The 25,687-nt window shown below is 37.8% G+C and overlaps 1 long non-coding RNA gene across 1 annotated transcript in view; it reads right to left on the bottom strand.

The window, feature by feature from the left end:
• Positions 1 to 25,687, bottom strand: part of LOC129046182 (uncharacterized) — a 479,920-nt gene that overhangs the window by 112,552 nt on the left and 341,681 nt on the right. The window lies entirely within an intron of this gene.

Here is a 25,687-nt window from a genome sequence, read left to right as displayed (position 1 = left end):
ATAGCACAGATCTGTACCTCTTTTTTTTTTTTAAGATTTTATTTATTTATCTGAGAGAATGAGAGACAGAGAGCACGAGAGGGAAGAGGGTCAGAGGGAGAAGCAGACACCCCACTGAGCAGGGAGCCCAATGCAGGACTCGATCCTGGGACTCCAGGATCATGACCTGAGCCGAAAGCAGTCGCCCAACCAACTGAGCCACCCAGGCGCCCTGTACCTCTGAAACAAATAATACATTATATGTTAAAAGAAGAAGAAGAAGAAGAAGAAGAAGAAGAAGAGGAAGAAGAAGAAGAAGAAGAAGAAGAAGAAGAAGAAGAAGAAGAAGAAGAAGAAGAAGAAGAAGAAGTAGAAGAAGAAAGTAGGAGGGGAAAAATGAGGGGGGGAAATTGGAGGGAGAGACGAACCATGAGAGACTATGGACTCTGAATAACAAACTGAGGGTTCTAGAGGGGAGGGGGGTGGGGGGATAGTTAGCCCGGTGATGGGTATTAAGGAGGGCACGTTCTGCATGGAGCACTGGGTGTTATATGCAAACAATGAATCATGGAACACTACATCAAAAACTAATGATGTAATGTATGGTGATTAACATAACATAATAATTATAAATAAATAAATAAATAAATACTTAATAGAAAAAAATATATAATCTAAAGGAGGTTAGATGGGTTTTCAGCAGAGTCAAGGGAGTTCATGGGAACTGATTAGTGTTTTTATTCATACTGGGGAGGTTTAGCAGTAAAGTAGAACTTTGAAGACAAGTGGTCCTGAGTTCAAATGCCAACTCTTTTTAACTGTGTGACCTTGGGCAGGTCATTTAACTACTCTGATTCTAGCGAGTTTGGATCAAACTACATTATCTTCTTTAACTTTTATATCAAACTATACTTAGCTTCAGGATAAAAACAGGAATTTTCTTTAATCAGAAAGAGAGGGATTTTATAATCTGCTCTTCAATAAGAATTCCAGGAGACACTTACAACTGGTCAGTTTAGAAAACATTGAGAATATGTGATGCTCAATTATTATCACTGTTTTCAGAAAGAAAGCTGATAGAGCAATCAGAATAGAAATGTCGAAATCAGACAAATTGAGCTTGAATCTCAATTCTACCACTTGCTAGCCGATTAGCTTCTGAACCTACTAAATACTGATAATTCCTACCTTACAAAGTGGTCCACATGTTTTGGTTTCATTTTTCTTTGCCCATTTCTGATTATCGTTTTCTAGGACTTTGCCCTTAACCTATAAATGTTACAGCTTTTCAGAAACCAGTTGTGGACCTTTCTATTTCTCTTATAAATATGGCCCCAGATCAACTCATTCTTTTAGCATTGTGAAATGCTAATTCTGTGCATTTTCTTCCTAAACATATCTTCAGCTCAGCCTTCTGATATCTGAAATGCAGATTCATAGGCAACCATCTATTATGATTCCAGTGAAAGAGTTCAGAGGCATGTCAAACTTGACATGTGTTTTTAAAACAGGATTCTCAATTTCCACCTCATCCATCCCTATTACGTGCATAAACGCAAACACACACACACGTTCCTCTCTCTGTCTTCTCCATCAGAGCACATGACGGCAGCAGCATCTGACTAATTACTTAAGGAAACCCTTCAAGTTGCTCTTTTGATTTCCTCACTTCACCCTTATACATATAATCAATCCATCACCAAAATATATCTTAAGCCTGCCTGGTTCTCTCCATCTTTACAGCCATCACCCTAGACCTAGCCACACATTTCTTTTTCTGATCTATTAAAATAATTTTATTCTTATCCACTCTGTATCCATTCTCCACAGCTGCCAAAGTGAATTTTATACACAGGAAAGGAATCATGTCACACTCCCTTGCTTAAAACCGTTCAATAGTTTTCCATTATTCTGGCAAAACAATTCAAACTCCATAGCTCACAAAATCTTGAAATAACCTGACTTTTCCTTCTTTCTTCAATTTCACATTGTGCCATTCTCTCCTATGTTGTATCTACTGTGGTTTTCTTTCCATTCTCTTGGAAACCAAGATCATTCCTGTCTAAGCCTTTTGAGCTATTTACTTAGCTGGATCCTTCATTTCCTTCAGGTCATAGTTCAAATATTACCTCCTCAGAAAATCTCTTCTGACCTCCAATCTGAAGTAGACAATACATTAGAGCATTCCTTGTCACTATAGCACTTGTCACGATTTGTAATTATATATCTATATGTGTATTTACTTGTTTTTTTTGTCTGCCCACTTTGTCTATTATAATTTATTTTTTATTTTTTTATTTTATTTTTTTTTAAAGATTTTATTTATTTGACAGAGAGAGACACAGTGAGAGAGGGAATACAAGCAGGGGGAGTGGGAGAGGGAGAAGCAGACTTCCCGCAGAGCAGGGAGCCCGATGCAGGGCTCAATCCCAGGACCCTGGGACTATGACCTGAGCCGAAGGCAGACGCTTAACGACTGAGCCACCCAGGTGCCCCTATAATTTATTTTTTAAAGATTTTGTTTATTTGAGAGAGAGAGCTGGGCACACACATGAGTGGGGGGGAGGGAGGAGGGGAGAGAGAGAATCCCAAGCAGACTCCATGCTGAATGCAGAGCCAGACCTGGGGCTTGATTCCATGATCCCCAGATTATGACCTGAGCTGAAATCAAGAGTCGGATGCTTAACCAATTGAACCACTGAGGCACTCTTATTATAATTTATTTTATCAATAAATATACCCCGTGCTTGCAATTGCCTAGCATGTTATGGGTGTTCCAAATATACATATTTAATGTATGAATGAATTCAATTAATAGTAGATGTGATTTTTTTGCTCCACTATCCACAGTGCAGTAGAGTGGTAAAATGGGAAGAATCCAAACCTGGATTCTAAATCTGGCTTTCACAACTTTCAAGTGAAACTACTTTTTTTTTTTTTAAAGATTTTATTTATTTATTTATTTATTAGAGAACGAGCGAGAGAGAAACAGCATGAGAGGGGGGAGGGTCAGAGGGAGAAGCAGGCTCCCTGCCGAGCAGGGAGCCCGATGCGGGACTCGATCCAGGGACTCCAGGATCATGACCTGAGCTGAAGGCAGTCGCTTAACCAATTGAGCCACCCAGGCGCCCTCAGCTTTTTTTTAAAAGTGAGAATACAGTATTTGTCTTTGTCTGTCTTAACCCACTTAGTATGGTGTCCTCCAGGTTCATCCATGTTGTCTCAAGTGGCAGGATTTCCTTCTTTTTTTTTTTTTAAAGATTTTATTTATTTATTTGACAGAAAGAGACACAGCGAGAGAGGGAACACAAGCAGGGACAGAGGGAGAGGGAGAAGCAGGCCTCCCACCAAGCAGGGGGCCTGATGTGGGGCTCGATCCCAGGACCCTGGGATCATGACCTGAGCTGAAGACAGACACTTAACGACTGAGTCACCCAGGCGCCCCTCCTTCTTTTTTATATTGACTACTATTCCATTTCACACACATATGTATAGGTACATAGACGTGTATGTATATGGTATATATATCACACATTTTCTTTATCCATTCACATAATGTTGTTAGAATGTTTCCGTATCTTGACTATTGTGAATAATGCTGCAGTGAACATGAGATTGCAGATATCAAGGTACGGGAATCTTCCCTGATTCCATTTCCTTTGGATATATGCCCAGAGGTGGGATTGCAGGATCATATGGTAGTTCTATTTTTAGTTTTTTAGGAATCTCCATACTGTTTTTCATAATAGCTGTACCAACTTATATTCCCAACAGCATACAAAGGTTTCCTTTTCTCTACATCCTTGCCAACAATTGTCATCTCTTGTCTTTTTTTTTTTTTTTTTAAGATTTTATTTATTTATTTGAGACAGAGAGAATGAGAGACAGAGAGCATGAGAGGGAGGAGGGTCAGAGGGAGAAACAGACTCCCCGCCGAGCAGGGAGCCCGATGTGGGACTCGATCCCGGGACTCCAGGATCATGACCTGAGCCGAAGGCAGTCACTTAACCAACTGAGCCACCCAGGTGCCCCATCAAGTGAAACTACTTTTGTGAAATAGAGTGCATTAATAAAAAAATCTGAGGTATTGCAAAGCCAACAGATCAGGAGACAACAGCCATTAAAAAGATACTTTATTGGGGCACCTGGGTGGCTCAGTCAGTTAAGTGTCTGCCTTCGGCTCGGGTCATGATCCTGGGATCAAGCCCTGGGTCTGGCTCCCTGGCTGAGCGCTCAGTGGGGAATCTGCTTCTCCCTCTCCCTTTGCCCCTCCCCCCTGTTCCTGTGAGCTCACTCTCTCTCTCAAATAAATAAAGTCTTTAAAAAAAAAAAAGAAAGAAAAGAAACCTTATTACTCATAGTTCCTGAGAGGAGAGGCATGACACACCAGGAGGAGCCACACTGGGAATCATCGAGGTTGGTAAGGAGGTAGAAGGAGAGGGAAGAGCTGTGGGCAGGATCCTTCATTGTGGTTTGCCCAGGAAGGAACTGAGGAGAGGCAAGGTAAGCAAACTCATGATTGGCTAGTTTGAACAATTTCAACAGGACCTGGAGCATAGGGGCTGTCCTTAGTAGTCTAGTACCTGGCCCTGGGGTGATTAGGGCCAGTGGATGGTAGCTCAGAGTGTGAGAGCCTGAGAGAGGTGATACTTGGGGTGGGCCTGGATAGGCCGGTTTGTATCTGAAGAGCACACTCACAAGTGAGTTGTTTCCTACCTCTAGGAATTGTTGATCCCTGGGAGGGGCCCTCCAAGGTCAGCAAGGCCCCAGATGTCAGAGCATCAGCAATACAGAAAATAAAGACATGGTTAATACAACTGCTTTGATGGTAAGCCCCTTGACATCACTGAATCTCAGATCTCACATCTGAAAAATGGAGGTAATAATGTTCTTTACCTCCAAAAATTGGCAGATAACAGATATGAAGGCACTTCGCAAACACTAAACCCATTTATGAAGATAGTTGATGCTTTTGTAAAGAACAGCCCATCAAGAAAGCATGAGAAGTGCATTTTCTTTCCATACCATTGATGTGTTTGTGGTCACGTTTCCTCCACTCTACTCCATCCACCTTGCGAGACTAATGATCTCCTTTTGTGAGAAAGTTGAGTAGAGGAGGAGGGGAGAGGTCAGTTTGAAGCCAGGGAGGAGAGACACTAAACAAACCTCAGTAGCATCATCCTTTAAACATGTGAGCTAAGCAGCAGCCACTCTCATGACCACTGGACATGACATGAGAGGGGTCCAAACTACACATATGTGGTGGCTATTTGAAAGCATTCTTTATTCACCATGAAAATTCATTACAAGAAGTCAGTGAAAGATTAAATAAAAGAAGTGGAAATGATCATAGAGGAATTTTCTAATTATATAAGGCACTAGAATATTTATATTAAAAAGAATTTATAGAAATTTGACGAGGTTATAAATATTTATGTAAAAATTAAGTGGAGAATGGGAACTCCAATCCATCAGTGCCTCTCATTTCTCCACTCTCCTCGTTATGAAGTTCACATTCCGTGGTAATCACTAACTTTAGTGTTTGGTCTCAGGGAAATGGGAAATTTCTCTCAGACAGCTTCTACTTTCTCTAGAAAGTAGGAAGGGCTTTCATCTTCTGAGCAGGTAGTGGAAGGAAGCAAAAGATTAGAACTTTGAGGGGAGGGGAAAGTCTGAAATAAGCATGAACAGTGTGAGGAGAGAATGAGTTGCTAAGATTGTTGGTTTTATAGAGGATCTAGTCTGTTGTGTTGTGTAACTAATATTCTTGTACATCCCCAACTTCCTTTCCCCCTCCAACCCTACATGAGTTCAACTCTGCCCTGAACAGCTGAGCTTTTGAGGAAATGACACAATACAAGATTGGAACTTCTGAAAAAACAGCAACCTTACTTGAGACCTTCATTATACCTAGAAATCCTATTGTGTTTGTCTGGTTAATTCAGTCTCTCCTTCTAAACTCTCACAAGCCTATTGCAAATCTTCCCCTCTTCTCAAAATTCTGATCATTGTCTTTCCACCACCCATTCAGTAGATGAATTTGTAAAGAAAATAGAAACTCTAGGGATGCCTGGGTGGCTCAGTCATTAAGCGTCTGCCTTCGGCTCAGGTCATGATCCCAGGGTCCTGGGATCGAGCCCCGCATCAGGCTCCCTGCTCTGCGGGAAGCCTGCTTCTCCTTCTCCCACTCCCCCTGCTTGTGTTCCCTCTCTCGCTGTGTTTCTTCTCTCTCTGTCAAAATAAATGAATAAAATCTTAAAAAAAAAAAAAAAAAGAAAATAGAAACTCTAAGATAGAAACATGTCCATTTTCTTGAGACCAAGCACGTAAACTTACGTCATCTGCCTCCATTCTATTCTCTCTCCTATTTTAGATAAGGAGAACTAGCTCCTATCCAAGACCAATCTAGTTCCTTCTCAGGAACATACACTGTCACTCTTATAATTCAACCTCTTCTTCCCATGTAATTCCTTTTCACAGTTATTAAATGATCTCAGTCTGTCCCATTAAGACACACAAACAGAAAGTAAAGCAAAAATCCCTCAAACTTTCAATGTCATTTGATAATGTACTCTCTTTTCACAACCATATTTCTCAAAACACTCATCTATACCCTGTGTTTTAATTTCTTATTTCCCATGCATTGTTCAATAATTTTCAATCTAATTTTCTGCTTATTTATTCCCTGGTAGTGTTCTTCCACAGATCACCAGTGACCTCCATGTCATTAAAGGCTGTGGATTTTTCCTAGTCTTCATCTTACCTCACTTACAATCAACATCCACATTTCTTGAGTACACCCTTGTAAGTATGGTTATCTTTGGGGGGATTGCTTGATAAATACTCTCCAGATTCTTTTCCTACTGCTCTGATAATCTTTGTCAAATTTTCAAGTTTGTCTCTTCCTGCCTGGACCAGGAGTTCTTCAGCACTCAGCCTTGATTTCTCATATCTTCTCACCCAGTGTTCTGTCCCTGAGAAATCTCATTTATAGCTGCTGCTTTAATTACTGCCATTTTCACAGGACTCCCAAATACTTATCTTCAGCCTAAGCTTCTTTTCTTAACTACAGACCTGCCTACCCAAATGCCATCTTGTGATTCCTCTTAAGTAACTCATAGAAATGTCAAAGTAAACAAGGTCAAAACCAAATCTCCTGATCCTCCTCTCTGAACTTGACTCTCTTCCAGAGTTTTCCATCACAGTAAAGGGCTCACGATTCACCCAATTGTACAAGTCAGAAATGTAGGAGTCTTCACTGGTTTCCCTCACACTCTTCCTCACTGTGAGTTTTATTGCCTATTTCTTTAATCTACCCATTCCTTTCCCTGTTATCATCACTCTGATGAAAGCTACTACCATCCTTTACTTGACTACACTAATAGCACACTCACTCATTTATTTGCATCCACTCTGGCCTCTCTCCAAGTCCCAAGGTAACATATCACCCTCATTTCCTGACTATCCCTGATAGGCAGAATTCCTTAATATGGCTTAGGAGTCCCTGCATGAACTTCCTCTGAACTCCTGCCCAGGCTGGTCCTGTCCCACATGTCACTGCACTCTCTCAACTGGTCCCTGGCTTACCTCCAGACCATGACCTCACCGTGCTCTCTCACAGTCTGGGTTTTGCATACACCTGTCCCTTTTCCCAGAGTGTTTTTCCTTCTTCACATTCCTTTAATAACTCCTGCTTATCCTTCTGATCTCAGCTCTTTATCACAGTGTTTATCACTTCTTTAGAGGAGCTTTTCAGAATGTTTTTGACTGAGTAAAAACACTACCAATAGCATTATAGAGTTTTATAGCACTGTTTTGCCTCAGTATCACATTTTGGGAGACTTAATTTGATTAATGTCTTTTTCTCCACTATAGTATAAGTTGCACATGGGCAGGATTCATATTTGCTTCCCTCTTCATTTTATCACTATCATTTACCATGGTGTTACATTTCGCATAGTTCCTGACATTCATTTAACAAACATTATCCATATTTATATTATAAATGAATATGCATACATGTTAAGTATATTATAAATATATGCATATATATACATATGCATATATATACACACACATACACATATATATATCTATATTAACTTACAATAAATCTGGGCACCAGAGTGTCTTGTCTGAGGTCCCATAGCTAGTTAATGTCAGACAAGATTCAAACTTCAGTTTCAAAGCCAGTGGTTTCCCTGATATGACACAGGCCCATAAACCAACCATAATTTGTTCCCCTTTACTGAAGTAAATCTTAACCTTGGCCTCATGTTGGAATCACCTAAGAAGCTTTTAAAAATGTTGATACCAGGCCCTAGTCCCAGAGATTCTATTTTGATTAGCTTAAGGTTGGGCCTGAGTATCTGTAGTATTATAAAAGTGCCCAGGTGATTCTTATATGTAGCCAGGGTGGAAAATATTTGTTAGAATGATGAAACTAAATTAAGTGGAGAGGGTGGCCTGAGATAATGATGATGATGAAAATACAATTTTAAAAATAGGAAATTAAGAAAAGGAATGGAAATTGAAGTTAGTGGCCTATGATTTCCCCTTTTACTTCTTTTTAATTAGTCATTGCTATTACCCTCTCTTACCTGGTTAATAGCCACCCAATGTCTTCAGGTCCTTTTCCCTGAAACTTACAAATGTTATCTCACAAGAAAAAGGAATCATTGCAGATGGAATTAAATTAAGGATATTGATATGGGGGGATTCTCCTGGATTATCCAAATGGGCCCTAACTCCATTCACAAGTGTCCATAAAAGAGAGAAACAGAGGGAGAGTTGACACAGACAAAAGAGGAGAAGATGATGTGAATTAGGAGCAGAGCCTTCAGTGATTAGACCCCAAGGAGCCACAGAGGCCAGAAGACATAAGGAAGAGTCTCCACCAGAGCCGATGGGGGAGTGAGGCCCCACTGCCCTGTGACACTGAGTTCAGACTTCCGGCATCCTGAACCTCAGAGAAAAAAAGTGCTGTTGTTCTAACCCTTCAAGTTTGTGGAAATTTGCTATAGCAGCCATAGGAAACTAATACACCTGGATTATGATAAGTTGACTAAAATATACTTTCTACCTAGAACAAATTTTTCTAAGGTCATATATTCTAAAGCAGTAAGAGTAAAGTGACAATAAGGGTATTCCTCTGTCTCAGCCCTCTGCTCTTTTCAAACTCAAGCCTCTCCAAACATTCTTCCCAAATAGTTCTGGGATTCCCCTCGGGTATCTCACAGATGTCCTGAGAATTGGCTGCCTTGCCTCCTAGGCGATATTTTTCATTTCCCACCCTGCATTCTCATAGCATTGTGGCAATGTCTCTGATCATTGGCAACCCAACAGCCGCCTTCCAAGAGTGCCACAGTCTTGGCTGATATCAGTCTGCATGAGAGAAGACTAGGCTAAAACTGGAACCCATGATCCGGGACAGTGGGAGGTCCACTGGATTTTTGCTTTCCAACTATCTTCTTGATTACACTTAAAATTAGTTCAAAAGGGCAGTGTAAATTTGAGATAAGATGAATTAACTGGTTTCAGAAATACTATCCACACATTACATATTAGTGATTTCTCTGAGAACATAAAACCTTACTCTAATTGTTAAATGGCCCATTGCCTCATAATTCAAATGTCACTATCATCAAGATTTGGATCCCCTATCTGTATCTTCTTGGGGTGCTTGGGTGGCTCAGTCAGTTAAGCATCTGCCTTCAGCTCAAAAACACGATCTCAGGGTCCTGGGATCGAGCCCCATGCATCAGGCTCTCTACTCAGCAGGGAGCCTGCTTCTCCCTCTTCCTCTGCCTGCCTCTCTGCCTACTTATGCTCTCTCCTCTGTCAAATAAATAAATAAAATCTTTAAAAGAAGAAAAATCTACATCTTCTTATCCATTGTTATTTACTGGATTTTTTATTTTACAGCTTTTTATGGCCACTTGCGACCCAAAAACAAAGGATTATTCAGGTTTTATCTACAATCACAGCTGAGGATCCATATTTTGAAATACCAACTGTTACTGATAAGGCTTTTTCCTTTTAATTTTAAGGGTTTAGTGTGTTTATTTTGCTTCTTATTGTAAAGGAGATCTATTTTTCATTGATAAATTATCAAGTGATCACTCAAGAACTAAATTTACAAACTAAATCTGCCACTTATCAGAGTCTTTTCAGCGTCTCTCCATTCTGAAATGATTGATCCCCCTGGCTTACGGGAGACACACATGCACATCCTAGAATCAGATCATTAATAACACCATCATTAACATCTTTTATATTTAATTCCAGTGGTAGGTACAAGGCATTTTTTTCTTTAAGTTTAAACCTCAAATCACACTAATGCCCATTTATCAATTTATTATTCATCCTTAGAACTGATCATCTAAGTATTTATCTGACCCCATTCCCTGCCTAGGTCTGTAATATCTGGCAATATAATTAATCCTTATATTGATATTCTGTAAAAACATAAGAATATTAAAAGCATTAGACAAATACACTGCTTCTATGTACCTTAATAATTATAATATTTTGTAGACATTAGAATTTCCAAGAGTTGAAAGAAGGGCTTATTAAGAAAAAAAAATCTATAAATACAAAATAAATAACAAAATATAAAACCAAGGCATTATTGTCACAGCTAAAGATTATTTTCTTTTCCATCTCATGTTTGCTAATAAAAGACATATTCTGAGAAGATGAGAGTGAGGTGATTGATGGGAAAGTTTCTCAATATTCTGGAAAGAATGCAAGTTCTGGAAACGTAGGCCAGCACAGGCGGGATGCATAAAACAGATGACAAACCTACAAGTGGTCCAAAAAATGTTGAAAATGATCCCTAATGTGAGGATATCTAATGAGAGTAAATGAGGAAACGTTCTATCTTAAGGTAAATACTGGGAAATTGAGAAGTAGAAGGAGGGGCAGCTAATTCTCACCCTTTTGCTGAAAAGATTGATATCATCAATAAAAATATAATAATAAGGAGCACCTGGGTGGCTCAGTTGTTAAGCATCTGACTTTTGATTTCAGCTCAGGTCACGATGTCAGCGTTGTGAGATCAAGCCCCATGCTGGGCTCTGCACTGGGCATGCAACCTGCTTGGGATTCTCTTTCTCCTTCTTCCTCTGCCCCTCCCCCCTTAAAATTTTTTGACAATGTAATAATCATAATGACTGGTTTGGCTGATTGGCTTGTGATTATGAGATGTACATTTACTCTCTAAACAAAGTTAGGGTTTGTAGGAACTTTTATAGATATGCCATCAATGAGGGCTGTGAATTGTTAATACAACACTGACTAAGCATCTAGGAAGAATTAACCCAATTGCAAGGGGGATTAATTAAAAGATTAGGAACTGGAATGATCTGGCTCAAGATTGCTGAGATAAAAGTAAAAGACAAGTTAGTTATATCATTTCTATTTTGGATGTAGAAATGTTGAGCTGAAGGAAAATTAATTATCTTCCCTGGAGGATACCAGAGAACAGAAATAGACTACAGATTTGACTTCTGCCCTTTGCTATTTTAAGACTTTTAAGGTAATCTTGACACACTGAGGAAATCTCTCACATTTTGTTTCATTCTATGTTTCCTCATTTATTTTAACTGAAGAGTTAATCACTCTTAAATACGATTCTTCAACTCCCCCTTAGCTTCAGATTCATTTATGCAGTCAATTTTCTAATTGACATCTCTACCTGAGTGTTGTACAGGGAACTCTACCTCAATATAATCAAAGTAGATGTCCCCCAAAGTAGATGCATATGGGCACAAATGTTCACACACACACACTGCAAAACCTTCTTTACTTCTCCTTTATCCATAGGCTTCTCAGTAGGACATTTACTCAGTCACTAATTTTGGAAATCTGAGTTACGTCCACCTCTGGCTCCCTTTCCCACACTCTCCAAAATCCACTTTCTGTCTATGCTTCTTAGTTTTTCCCTTTGAAATCATGGCAGGCAAGTGCATGAAAAGCATCTCACCACCTATACTCCCCTGCTAAGCCTGTGCAGACATGATTAAACAATCACAATATCCATTCCTGCGAATTCTGAATTCACCACCACATAATTCCTCAAAACAAAGCTCCTCACAGACCTACCAGGAAACTTATTTGTCTTCCCAGTCCTTGATATTTCCATTTCTTCCTCTCTCTCATGACTTCCTCACTTCTGGATTACATTATTTCTTTTCTGAACTACTTCAATGGCCCCTTTGTTGTTCTCCCTGCCTCTGGTCTCAACCCTGTATGATTTACTCTCGGTACTGCTGCCAGAAGGATCCCTCTAAAAATGCAAATATGTCTGTGCCAGAATCCTAAAAGAAAAAAAAAGGAAAAGAAAAAGAATCCCTGTCATTTCTCCAATGTAGAATTTAAAGTCTTTAGGTGCCACAGGGTGGTGAGTGGGAGGATGGGTTAAGTGGGTGATGGGGATTAATGAATGCACTTGTGATGCGCCCAGGGTGTTGCATGGAAGTGTTGAATCACTGTGTTGTATACCCGCAACTAATATTACGCTCTATGTTAACTAACTGAAATTTAAATAATAACTTAAAATAAAGCCTTTAGTATAATTTACAAAGTTCTCCATATCCTGCACATGCCTACCTGCCCATTCTCAATCTCACCACTTCCTGGCTTAATGCTTCAGTGCAACCAAACTATTTTCAATACCTTAAATTTTTCATGCTGCTTCCCCCCATCACACCTTTGCTCATGCTTTCTCCATTACCAGAAACATCCTTTTTACCCCTCGTGCCACCTAATTTAGTCTTTCTTTACCTTTAAGTCTCAAATGAAACATGGATTTCTCATAAAATCGTTCTCTGATCCTTTGTATTCCCCCACTCCATATACACACACCACTTTTGGATTGGGAGCTTGTGTCTCTGCTTCTGTTGAGCCCATTCATCCCTCTGTCAAGGCACTGAAAATATCTTCCTGGGGCTATTTATTTAGTGATAATATCTCCCTGGCTACCTCCATAAGGATAAGGACCAGTGCGTGTGAATTTCTAGAGTCTGTAAATCTCCAGAGTCTATTTACCGGGGACCCAATAAATGTTTGTTGAAGTAAACTGAATGGAAACTAAGGTAAGCATTCCAATATCAAACTTCCCGTGTAGAAGTTGACTATATAGGAATTATTCAACAGAATGGATAAGGAAGATGTGGTATATACATACAGAGTGGAGTATTGTGCAACCATAAAAAAGGATGAGATTGTGTCATTCGTAACAACATGGATGGACCCAGAGGGTGTTATGCTAAATGAAATAAGTCAGACGGAGAAAGACAAATATATTATTTCACTCATCTGTGGAATCTAAAAAAACTCACATGAATAAACAAACAAAAAGCAGAATCAGACCTATAAAGACAGAGAACAAACTGACGGTTGCCAGAGAGGAGGGAGAATGGAGGGATGGGAAAAATGGGTGAAGGGGAGTGGGAGATCTTCTAGTATGGAACGAGTAAGTCACAAGAATAAAAGGCACAGCATAAAGAGTATAGTCAATGCTATTATAATAGTGTTGCATGGTGACAGATGGTAGTTACACTTGTGGTGAACATAACATATTGTATAAACTTGTCGAATCACTATGTTGTGACCTACAACTATACTGAAATAAAAACATTAAAAAAAAAAGAAATTATTCAACCATAAAGAAGAATTAAATCTTGCCATTTATGATAACATAGATGGACCTTGAGGGCATTATGCTAACTGAAATAAGTCAGACAGAGAAAGACAAATACCAGATGATCTCTCTTATGGGTGGAATCTAAAAAGCAAACAATAATAACAACAAAAGCAAACAAGCTAATGATTACAGGGAACATATTGGTAGTTGCCAGAGGCAAGGGTTGGAAGATGGGAAAAATGGGTAAAGGGGGTAAAGAGGTAAAAAAAAATTAATATAGTGAACAATAAATATTTCTGGAAAATGGGAAATGAGGAAAGGCAAGGCAGAACAAAGGTTTATGACTAAATCAAATTCTACTGTAATCATTTATTTAGAAGTTTAAAAAAAAGTAGAACTTGCCAATATATTAGTATTTGCTTAGCATTATTTTGTAACTATTGAAGTAACAGTTCTTTTTTTAATTTTTTTCTAAGCAAAGTTACCAGAGCAGAAGCTCAGGCTGTGATACTTGATTCTCTACCAGATAGTGGAAACAGTACCACATGGTGAAAAGGTGCTTTACTTTGCTAGGGCCGCCATAATAAAACATCACAGACTGGGTGAAATTCAGCCTCACAGAAATTCATTCTCACAGTTATAGAGGCCAGAAGTCCAAGATCAAGATGTTGGTAGGTTTGGTTTCTTCTGAACCTTCTCTCCTTGGCTTGCTTATGGCCACTTCTCACCGTGTCCTCACATGGTCACCTAATCATCTGTGTGGGTATCCTAATCTCCTCTTTTTATATAGACACCAGTCATAGTAGATAAGGGCTTGCCTTATGATCTCATTTAATTTTAAATACCTCTTTAAAGGCCCTATCTCTAAATACCATCATGTTCTGAGAAACTGAGGATTAGGACTTCAACATATGAATTTTGGAAGAACACAAGAAGGCAACGTATGTCAGAACTTTTCTTTAACAAGGATCCCCCTAATAAATAAAATAAAAATATGATGGGAATACAGATGTCTTAAATTAATCTCATTAGTATGATATCTATAAATCAAAAAGGCTAGATTCCTTGAGATGCCCTCCCACAAGTATATTTATGGGAAAGGCATCTGACAGAGTTGGGTGCTAAAACACTTTATCAACTTCTACTTAAGTTCTCTGAATTTAAGCTTCCATTTCTGCTCACTATTATTATTTTTTTTCTTCTTGGAAAAATCACACGATGGCTATTTACACAATGCTTAAGCATCTAGACAGTGTTTTCTTGTCATTGGTCCATATAACCAATTATTTCATTGACTTTAATGCTTTCAAATTGCTGTAACCAGTCAAGTCAGAGACATTGGCAAAGCTTGTTAAGAAGTGAATTCTTTGGATAGTAACATGGGACAAGAGCATTAGCAAAAACCTTAAATGTTCCAGTAGGTTAAGCAATTTGTGTTTCTAAACTCAAATCAGACTTCAGAAATTGCTGCTTGAAATTAGTTACAAAATCTAAAAAGTATTGTAAAAATTAACTGAGCCAATTAAATTCAGAATCAGTTTTTAAAAAGCACTTTCAAAACCTGGAGCCAATCTGTGTTTGTTATTCTTGTTTTTTCCTTATTAGGTAGGTAATACATAGGTCATTTTAGAAAATTATAGCAAAGAAAGGAACAAAAATTAAACTCACACCTCTCTTAACATCTTGCGATATTTCTGGGCAATGACAGAGGGGGTAGAGTCTGAGTTATATCCTCTCTAGAATAGATTTGTGGAGGGTGTTTGTGTGTGTTTTTGATGCTAATATTAAACAATACTCATAATATATGAGGTTAAAAGCCAGATGCACTCACTTCTAAGTATTTGCCAAAGTGAAATAAAAACCTATGTTCCCACAAAAGCATAGTCACAAGATATTTATGGTATTCTTGTTCTATATACTTATTTATTTCTTTTAAGTAGGCTCCACACTGAGCATGGGGCCCAATATAGGGCTTGAACTCATGACCCGGGATGTTTGACCAACTGAGCCACCCAGGAACCCCTATAATAGTTTTGTTCTTAATCACTAAATCTGGAAACAGTCCAGATGTCCCTCACCTGGGAAATGGATAAATTGTGATACATCCACGCAATGGAATGCTATTTAGCAATAAAAAGAAACAAACTATCAACATATACAACACAGAGGAATCTCAAATACATATTGCTAGGTGAAAGAATAGAAAAAGTTACACACTGTATGATTCCATTTACATGATATTCTGGAAAAGGCAAAACTATAGAGAGGAAAACAGATTCATGAACTCGAGAAGTTAAAGAAAGGTTGAGGGAGGATTTGACAAACAAAGGAAAAAAGAGACAAACCACAAAACACTCTTAACTATAGAGAACAAACTGATGGTTAGCAGAGGGGAGGGGGATGGCGGATGGGTGAAATAGGTTATGGAGATTAAGAGCTCACTTATCTTGATGAGCACTGAGTAATATATGGAATTGTTGAATCACTATATTGTGATTAATATAACACCATATGTTAACTACACTGGAATTACAATTTAAAAGAAGAGAGAGGGGTGCCTGGGTGGCTCAGTCAGTTAAGCCTCTGACTTCGGTTCAGATCATGATCTCGGGGTCCTGGGATCCAGCCCCGCATTGGGATCCTTGCTTAATGGGGAGTCTGCTTGTCCTCTGCTGCTCCCCCTGCTTACTCTCTCTCTCAAATAAATAAATAAAATCTTTAAAAAATAAAATTTTAGGGGCGCCTGGGTGGCTCAGTCGTTAAGCGTCTGCCTTCAGCTCGGGTCATGATCCCAGGGTCCTGGGATCGAGCCCCGCATCGGGCTCCCTGCTCCGCGGGAAGCCTGCTTCTCCCTCTCCCACTCCCGCTGCTTGTGTTCCCTCTCTCGCTGTCAAATAAATAAAAATCTTTAAAAAAAAATTAAATTTAATTTAATTTAATTTAAAAAAAAAGAGAAAACTTAGGGGATCATTTTTGGGGAGAAGAGTAATAGCATTGTTCTGTGCTTTGATTATGTTGTTTGCATGACTCTATGCATTAGTTAAAACTCATAGAACTGCAATCAAAAAGAGTTAATTTTATCATATGGAAATTAAAAATAAATTTAAAACATATTGTGCAGAGGAGTATCTATGTCATATGTTTCCTTAGGGTTTTGTTTATATATGATACTTGTAATATATATCATAAAATTCATGCATGCTCATACATGTGTATAAACCATTTCCAGCACTTAGCAAAAAACTGAGTTTGCCACTGAGGAAGAGTATAGGTCCCACAGTGTGGGGAGAGTCTTGATTTTCATCGTGCATAATCTTATTATTTTTTGAATTCCTTACCATATCAATATAGCACTTTCTAATTAAAGAAACACTAAACTGAAAGAATATATAAACATTCTGATGTTGCAGTCTTGGAGGTTATTTAGGTAAATTTTCCTTTCTTACAGGACAAATGAAATATCCTCTTTCCTTGAAAACAGATACAATTATGTTATAAAAAATTTCTGCAGTTTACTTGGGCAACAAAAGCTGTGTGAACACTGGGGTTGCAGGCTTTCCCTGGTCCACAAGAGATTCTAACAATTACTCTCTGGTGAGAAGCACAAGCCAAAAATCAATGAAGGTAAAAGCAGGTTGTTCCACTGTGGGAATGGCCTTGGTTTCATCAATAGCTGTCAGTACAATCTTTGGAAGTGAAAAGGACTCCAAAAAATATAGGAGCTTAGTGCCCATGATGCCCAATATGGTTGCCAGCCAAAACTTATATACAGGGATGTCTATTAAATTTAAACAGCCAATGAAACATATTAGAGCTGTAGAATTCACTTGTAATCAAGAAACCTTTAAACAGGGGTGCCTGGGTGGCTTAGTTGGTTAAACGACTGCCTTCAGCTCAGGTCATGATCCTGGAGTCCTGGGATCGAGTCCCACACCGGGCTCCCCGCTCAGCAGGGAGTCTGCTTCTCCCTCTGACCCTCCCCCCTCTCATGCTCCCTCTCTCTCAAATAAATAAATAAAAACCTTAAAAATAAAGAAGGAAGGAAAGAAAGAAACCTTTAAACAGTATGCTGTGCAACAGGGCTTTGCGGCATCTCAAATGACTGGACACAGTAATGGCCTTCTCCTCCAAGGTTATGCAGGATGCAGGTAAAGAGTGACTGCCTCCAGGCGCCTGGGTGGCCCAGTCGTTAAGCATCTGCCTTCAGTTCAGGTCATGATCCCAGGGTCCTGGGATTGAGCCCCGCATCAGGCTCCCTGCTCAGCCGGAAACCTGCTTCTCCCTCTCTCACTCCCCCTACTTGTGTTCCCTCTCTTGCTGTCTCTCTGTCTCTGTCAAATAAATAAAAAACCTTAAAAAAAAAAAAAAAAAAAAAAGAGTGACTGCCTCACCGGGGATGCATCTCAGACATCCTGTAGACTTTATCATGTTCTGAGAAGGAGGCAGTACAACATTTTAATAAAAAGTAACATAAAGACTGGAAATTTAAAAAAATCTATCTGTATGCCTGTGTATATGTATGTACGAATGAATGTACATTTCTAGGTTGTTCTCTGCTCCCTTGATTATTGTCTGTGAAATATTTCACTGGGACATTTCTATTTCATTCTTTCTATATTTTTGTAAGGGGAAACTGTTTATACAGTAGGTACAAAGGAAAACAGCTGATTAATCCAGTGTGAAAGGGTACTGTTTTTGTGAAGAAACACATTTGTGTACCATGCCAGAAGCTCTCTTTAAAATATTTGCTAGTTGAAGGGGCGCCCAGGTGGTTCAGTCGATTAAGTGTCTGCCCTCGGCTCAGGTCATGATCCCAGGGTCCTGGGATGGAGCCCCATGTTGGGCTCCTCGTTGGGGAGTCTGTTTCCCCTTCTGCCTCTGTCCCTCCCCTGCTCATGCTCTCTCTCTATTAAATAAATAAAATCTTCAAAAAAATTTAAAAAAAATAAAATATTTGCTAGCTGAAACATGAGGCTGGAAACTTGTAAGAGTTTTGCCATTTTTGTCTGTTTTAACCTTTAATTAGGAAGTTTAATTCTCACACAGAAGAGTGCATGGGATATAAATGAAGAACTCCATATTATAATTTTTGAGGATATAAATGCTTTATCAGATATATGTGCTATAAATATTTCTCCTAGTTCCTCAATTGCCTTTTCATTTTTTGAATATCTTTCAAAAAGCATCATTGTTGATTTCCACTAAAAACAGTATATCTGTTTTTTAGGCTTACTTCATTTTTAGTCAAGCCATTTAATAAATATTTGCCTATTTCATGTTTACAAAGATGTTCTTCTATGTTTTCTTTTAGAACCATTATAGCTTTAGACTTTATGTGGAGGGTTATGAAATTTGTGGGCATGGAGTTGTTCATAGTACTGCTTTATTATCATTTCAATGTACATGAGATCTGCATTGATATTCTTTCTTTCATTTCTAATATTAGTTATTTGTGTCCTCTCTTTTTTATCAGTTAATGTGTCTAGAGGCTTATCAACTTTAATGACCTTTTCAGAGAACCAGTTTTTGGTTTTATTGATTCTATTGATTTTCTCTATTGATTTCCTATTTTTAATTTCATTGATTTCTGCTCCACATTTTATTCTGTCTCCCTTTTCTTCCTCTTCTTCTTCTTTTGCTCACTTTGGATTTAATTTGCTCTTCTTTTTCTAGTTCCTAAGGTCAAACTTAGATTATTGATTTTAGATCTTTCTTCTTTTAAATATATGTATTCAAATCCCACAAATATTGATGTTACATTTTCATTTAGTTCAAAATAATTTTTAATTTGAGATTTCTTCTTTGATTCATGCATTATTTTCAACTGTGTTGTTTAATCTCCAAGTATTTTTGTATTTTCTAGATATCTTTCTGTTACTGAGATTTAGTTTAATTCCAGTGTTGTCTGAGAGAAGACATTATATGATTTCTGTTGCTTTAAATTTTTTACAGTGTGTTTTATGGTCCAGGATGTGGTCTATTTGGTGAATGCTCCATTTGAGCTTGAGAAGAATGTGTATTCTGCTGTTGTTGGATGAATTAGTCTATAAATGGCCATTATATTCAGCTGATTGATGGTGTTGTTGTGTTAACCAAGTCCTTACTGCTTTTCTACCTATTAGATCTGTCCATTTCTGAAAGAAGGGTGTTGATATATCCAGCAATAATAGTGGATTCATCTGTTTCTCCTCGTAGTTCTATTACATTTTTACTCACATATTTTGATATTTCTTTTAGGCACATGCATGTTATGCCTTCTTAAAGAACTGACCACTTTATCATTATGTAATGCCCCTGTATTTTATCCTATATATGTATGAATTCACCCATGTGATTGGGGAACATACTCTTCCATATGATTCTAATTCTTGGAAATTCGTTGAGGTTTGCTTTATGATCCAATCTGTGGTCAATTTTTATAAATATTCTCTGTGTGTTTGGGGGGGGAAAGCCTTTTGCAGTTGTTCAGTAGGATATTTGATTAGGTTGATTTTGGTAATCTCTTTTTTTTTTTTTTTTGGTGCTCTTGCTCTTCAAACAATTCGTAATTTTTAACTATTGAGAATAGGGTGTTTAAAATAGCTCATTATAATTAATTTGGTGTCCTTTCAGCCTAATATACATTTTAAGGGCATGTTATTAAGTACATACAAGTATACAGTTGTATTTTTCTAATAATCCATTCAATGAAAGAATGATATTTGTATCAGATTCATTTCCTTAAGTTTGGTGTCTAACTTTCTCCTTGTTCTCCTGGATTTAATATGCAACCACTTGTTTCAAAATCATTTAATATCACCAAGGAAATACTGAGGGAAGAGAGTATGAAGCCACATACTTATTATGGTAATATATACCTAACAAGTAATTCAATTACATGTTTCATCACTTTATTATTTGGTTATAACTATATAACAAACCACTGCAAAATGCATTATCATAAAATAATAAGCATCTGTTATTAAATATGGATCTGTAGATCATTTGGACAATTACTGGGATTTTACCTGGGCTCACTCACACATCTATTGTCAGCAGGCTGATCATTTGTGGGCTAGTCTTGAAAATGATCAGGTCCTCCCTCCGTGTGATCTCATTCTCCAGCAGGCTTGCTCTTGTGTCAGTGGCCAATGTTCAAAGAGAAGTTTGAAATAGCACCATTCCATTGTTGGAATTGGCATACCATCATTTCTATTGAATTTATTGGCCAAAGCTAGTAACAAGGCCAGACTAGACAAGAGTTGGGGAACTAGACTACCTCTTGATTGGAGGAACTGCAAATTACATTGCAAACTGTGGAGGTAGAGGAAAGGATAAAGAACTTGGGACAGATCTGCAATCAGTCAATAACATACTCAAATCTTTGGGGATGTGTGATGTAAGAGAAATGAAAGGGGCCAAAATGATTGATTTTCATTCAGGTTACATGATTCCTCCCCCTTGTAACATGTAATTATATCTGGATTATCTCTATAATTAAGTATAATATTAATGGAGGAAATTTTGGAGAAAAAATATGCAAAAGAGAATGGAGAGGTCATCTCAAACCTACATTTTTTTTACAAAGTGAAGTCTAGGAATGCTTTTCTATCTTTCCTGGTACATAATATTTAATTTGGAATTCATCGCTTAGGAGGAGATTATCTAATGCTACTTTAGTTTAACCTGGACTAACTACTGTGCTTCCTGAGAACCATGCCAAAATGTCAAATATATGTAAAGTTCCAGAGGATGAAGGTTTAAGAAGAAGAATAAAAGAATTGGACAGAATCCTGGCTCCTAAAGTACCCTAAGGGACCCTTGCCTTTGCTGTGACATAATCCTCCCAAGACCTTCACCTCTAAATCTCTAATTGCCTTGAAATGACTGGTTATGGCTCAGCCATCCAGGGATTTATCTAAACTCTTATTTAACCCATTTAAACTTCTAGCCAGTACAATCTTCTGGGAATATCCAGTTTCATATGTTTTAAGAGTTCTCAGCTCTTCAGCTGTAATTATATTCCCTTGAGTGCAATAGAAAAGTATTTGGTACTTGTGGTTTTCAAATCCATTTACAGAAAAGACTACAGTCCTGTAGCTTCTGTTAGATCCAAAAAGAAACAAAAAGTGTGTGTGTGTGTGTGTGTGTCTGTCTGTCTGTCTGTCGGTCTACTGGCTTTGTATTTTATAATATTAATTAAGATTAAGATAATTTTCTCTTTAAAATTCTTTATTAACCTTACTTGTTGCCCATGTGCTAATAAAATTGCTAAAACTTTCTTTTCTCAAGCTATAAAAAAGCAAAATTGTTCCTTCATTTAGGCTTTCCCCATGTTCCTTCAGCTTTGGTACATGAACATAATGCAGTGAGTTACCATTTTATAATTTTATTTTTATTCCTCTTTTAGGATTATTTTCAATTTTCTTCCCTACTGGAAATGTGCAAGAAAAAAGAAACTCATAACTTCCTCACTTCCTATGGGAGTTAATGGCGGCTAAGGATAATAACCAGCAGAGTACTGTAAGGTATATTAATGTTTCTACAGTTGCCACATTGAAACAATTTGATAATCAAGAATTTGAACTATCAATTTTAAATGGTAAAAATTAAATAAAAATAAAAGTTTTAATAGATGATGTGGATTTTTTAGAATGGAGATAGACTGATAGACAATAGATGATTGATAGATGATTGCTTGGTAGATGTTTTTTGTATTTTTTGTTTTTGTAAATAATCATGTTTAGCCCATTTTTAGGGTTTGCTTTTATTTCTGAGTTTTATTTCAAATATTGGTTATATTACCAAAACACCAGGGCTTTAGGTCATAGTGACAGACTCTAGGCACAATTTACTCATGACTCTAAGACTTTGAAGGAAAGAACAATGATTCCATCTATCTCGCCTGTTGTTCTCCTCTACTATAAATTATGGTCGGGTGAGGAAAAAAAAAGAAAAGTTATGGTAAATTTGAGCTGGGGTATCTCAGAAAGCAGAATTTTGCCAAGTGTGTCTGATGAAAGTGTATTGGAAGACTCCAATCCTGGAAATAAATCTTGTAGTGTGCAAATGGGAAAACGTGGCAGAATTGAGAGTCCACACGTGAGTCAGAAGGAGACCTTTCCCCTCTCCCACCTCACATCAGAACTCTCCCCAACTCAGAAAATATGTGCATTACAAACCACCGAAAATTTGGCACAACTCGATGACATTCCCTACTCATTAGACTGGGTAAACATATCTGCGGTGTTTTATGCAACTCAGGGAAATGGCAGCAATCAAGGAAAGAAGGGAATTCAAGACTAAATTTTTGCATTGCTATTTCCCATTGCCTGGACTCACCTAATAGGTTGCTAACCCTCTGCGTTCTTCTGAAAATCTAAGTAATCTCTGTTCATAAAGGAAGATTTTTGTTAAAAGTCAAAATGTCCTTATGTATCAGCTTGATGTAAATTGTACTAGCATACTGGGAACATTAAGGCTGGGCTGTTTCCATTTCAAAATGAAAATAGGGAGAATACATTTAGTTGTAAATCTAGAGGAAAAACAGCTGAGAAAATGATGAACACTTCACATTGATTATTAATTCCAAATCCAAGCTAAAATGATTGATAAGTACTCATGCCATTCCTTTAAAATGTGCCTTCAAAGGAAAAAGAAAGGGCCTATTTCTAAATCATTCAGAGCCATTTGTATTGATGAAGTTATAAGGATAGGTACTAAAATTTTGATTTCACTTTTTTGTAGTGATAGCTACAGGGCTAACCTTGATTAAGAATGTTAAGAGTATTTTCACACAGTTTGCCATCCTAGACCAAAACTGGAGATGTCGACGATGAAGGTTTCAAGTCCAAGGCTACGTTGTAATGAACTCACTTACTTCCCAAGTCCCCTTTAGTGCAGTAATTAAGTGCAGTTTTCAGAAGGTCTCAGAGAAAAAAACCCACCCTTCGCAACCCAGATGCAAAATTGGTACATACGACATCCCTAACATTTCTTCTTCCCTGAAATATGCAGGGATGGGGGGAATACAGTCAAGCATGGCTACCCTCGTCATTATCATCGGCATAAATATAAAATATGGCCCAGTGATAGCAAGAAGCCTTGCGAAGGCAACACTATTTGAAAGGTGCTGCTCATCTGGGCCTCTGGATCCAGTAAGAGGTTTCCTTACCTTGATATTATATGATTAATACAAACAAAGGAGCAAAAAATTCACTAAGAAGAAATTAACCTATTGTAGAATAAGCCACATTCTATTTTCCAACAAAATTAAGTGTAAACATAGATACTATACATGTACATGTAAGAAGGTATGACACATGCCTATGTATATATGTGTGCTTGTGTGTGTGCATGTGTGTGTATGCCGACAGACAGACAGAGATAACTATCTGAAACTACAAGAAGAACATTAAACTGGTAGTGAGTGTATTAATTCAAATCCGTCTTCAGGAATGGTTGTCGGAAGTATCTGTTGTGGATTTTCCTTTTTGTTTGTTTGTTAAGTTTGTTTTGTTTATACGTCATCCACCTTTTACATTATGTCAACTCCCCTAACCCTTACCATTCTGCATCTGAAATATTCACCTTCATGCATTTAAGTATGTGGATTAATTATAGGGATTTCAATCGTAAATCTTTTTGTCTGAAACTGTTTAAAGTTCATGCTTTATTTTCAGTGTCCTTCAGATATTCTTCTAAAGTTCTAGTTATTGATTTCCTAAATTGCCTCTCAAGTTAGAAATTCCTGTAATGAAAAAATGTAAAGATGTTGCCTCCCCTCCACAATGCCCTCTAATTCTAAAAATGCTTCTCATATACGTCTATTATCATATCATCCAGTTGGTGCCTTTCACCACCTTGTGGTCAAATCTCCTTATAATATTTTAATTCATTACTCAAGCCTATACCTGGCCAACTTGGTTATCCAACAGCAATCTCTCTTTCTCTCCCTCTCTCTCTCTCTTTTTCTCTTTTTCCTCTCCCTCCCCACACCCTCTCACACTTCTCTCTATATTTCTTTCTTCCCTTTTGCCACTGAAATTACCTACAAACCAAAGCCACTTATTTAGAACAGAGAAAATCATCCCTGTTTCTAAATGCCAAGCAAACACAAGTGAAGAATCCAATCCATTAGCATCGGCCCCCATATTTGGGTACAATTTTTGTCATTGAAAACTAATCTCACAAAGATTTGAAGATGTTCTTTCTGAACCTGGTGTGTGTGCTTGTTTTGTTTTGAGGAAAAATAACCTCATTGCTTTTAATATTATGATCAGTTAAGGAAGTATTCTACTTGAGCTTCTAAATATTCAGTTCCTAAGTAAGGTTTCATACTTTTTTTTTTTTTTTCACATTAGCAGGGACTAACATTTATTAAGCACTTACCATGGGCCACTGACTGTTCTAAGTATTTTATATGCACTATTCTACTTACCCCCAAAATAGTCATATAAATTATATATAGATTTGAAATCATACTTAATTTTTATTCACAAAATTTATTCATTATTCTGGCCTCCATGTCACAGTGTCTGAATCAGAAAGAGATCTCTAACCTTTGAAAAATGCTGTGCCCAAATAATTCTTCCCTTCATGATGTAGGCAGTCATAAATCCAAGCCACCAATCAGAATTTTCATTTCTTATCAGATGAATTCCTTTTTGGGGTCCATGGGGGCCCTTAGCTGGAGCCATCCTAATCTACCACAGAGGTTCATTATGATAGCGGTGAATCTCAAAAGGGAACTGGTTGGTGTCTTGATCATTTTCTACCCAGGAGGATCCTTATCATTTGTGCAGAATTATCTACTTCTTCTGCATGCTCATTTCTGTATACCAAGGAAAACTGATGCCTTTGTCAAACCACTAGATGATGCTGTTTCATATTTCCCCTAAAGCAATGGGTACCAACTTACCTTAAAATTATTTTTATGCAGTTGATTCTTCCCATAATTAACACAAGTCTGCTCTGTGGTAGCTTACTCTTTACAGTTCTAGACATAGAAGTGGGGAGCACAATTTTATTTTATTTTATTTTTGAAAAGTTGAAGAGTGAAGTTATTATATTTCATAATAC

This window comes from Mirounga angustirostris, unplaced genomic scaffold (assembly GCF_029215605.1).
Source record: "Mirounga angustirostris isolate CCGP_5_RB_7025 unplaced genomic scaffold, mMirAng1.0.hap1 SCAF_14, whole genome shotgun sequence".
Lineage (NCBI taxonomy): Eukaryota > Metazoa > Chordata > Mammalia > Carnivora > Phocidae > Mirounga > Mirounga angustirostris.
Note: the sequence above shows the minus strand (reverse complement) of the source record. Positions and strands in the feature narration are given on the sequence as shown.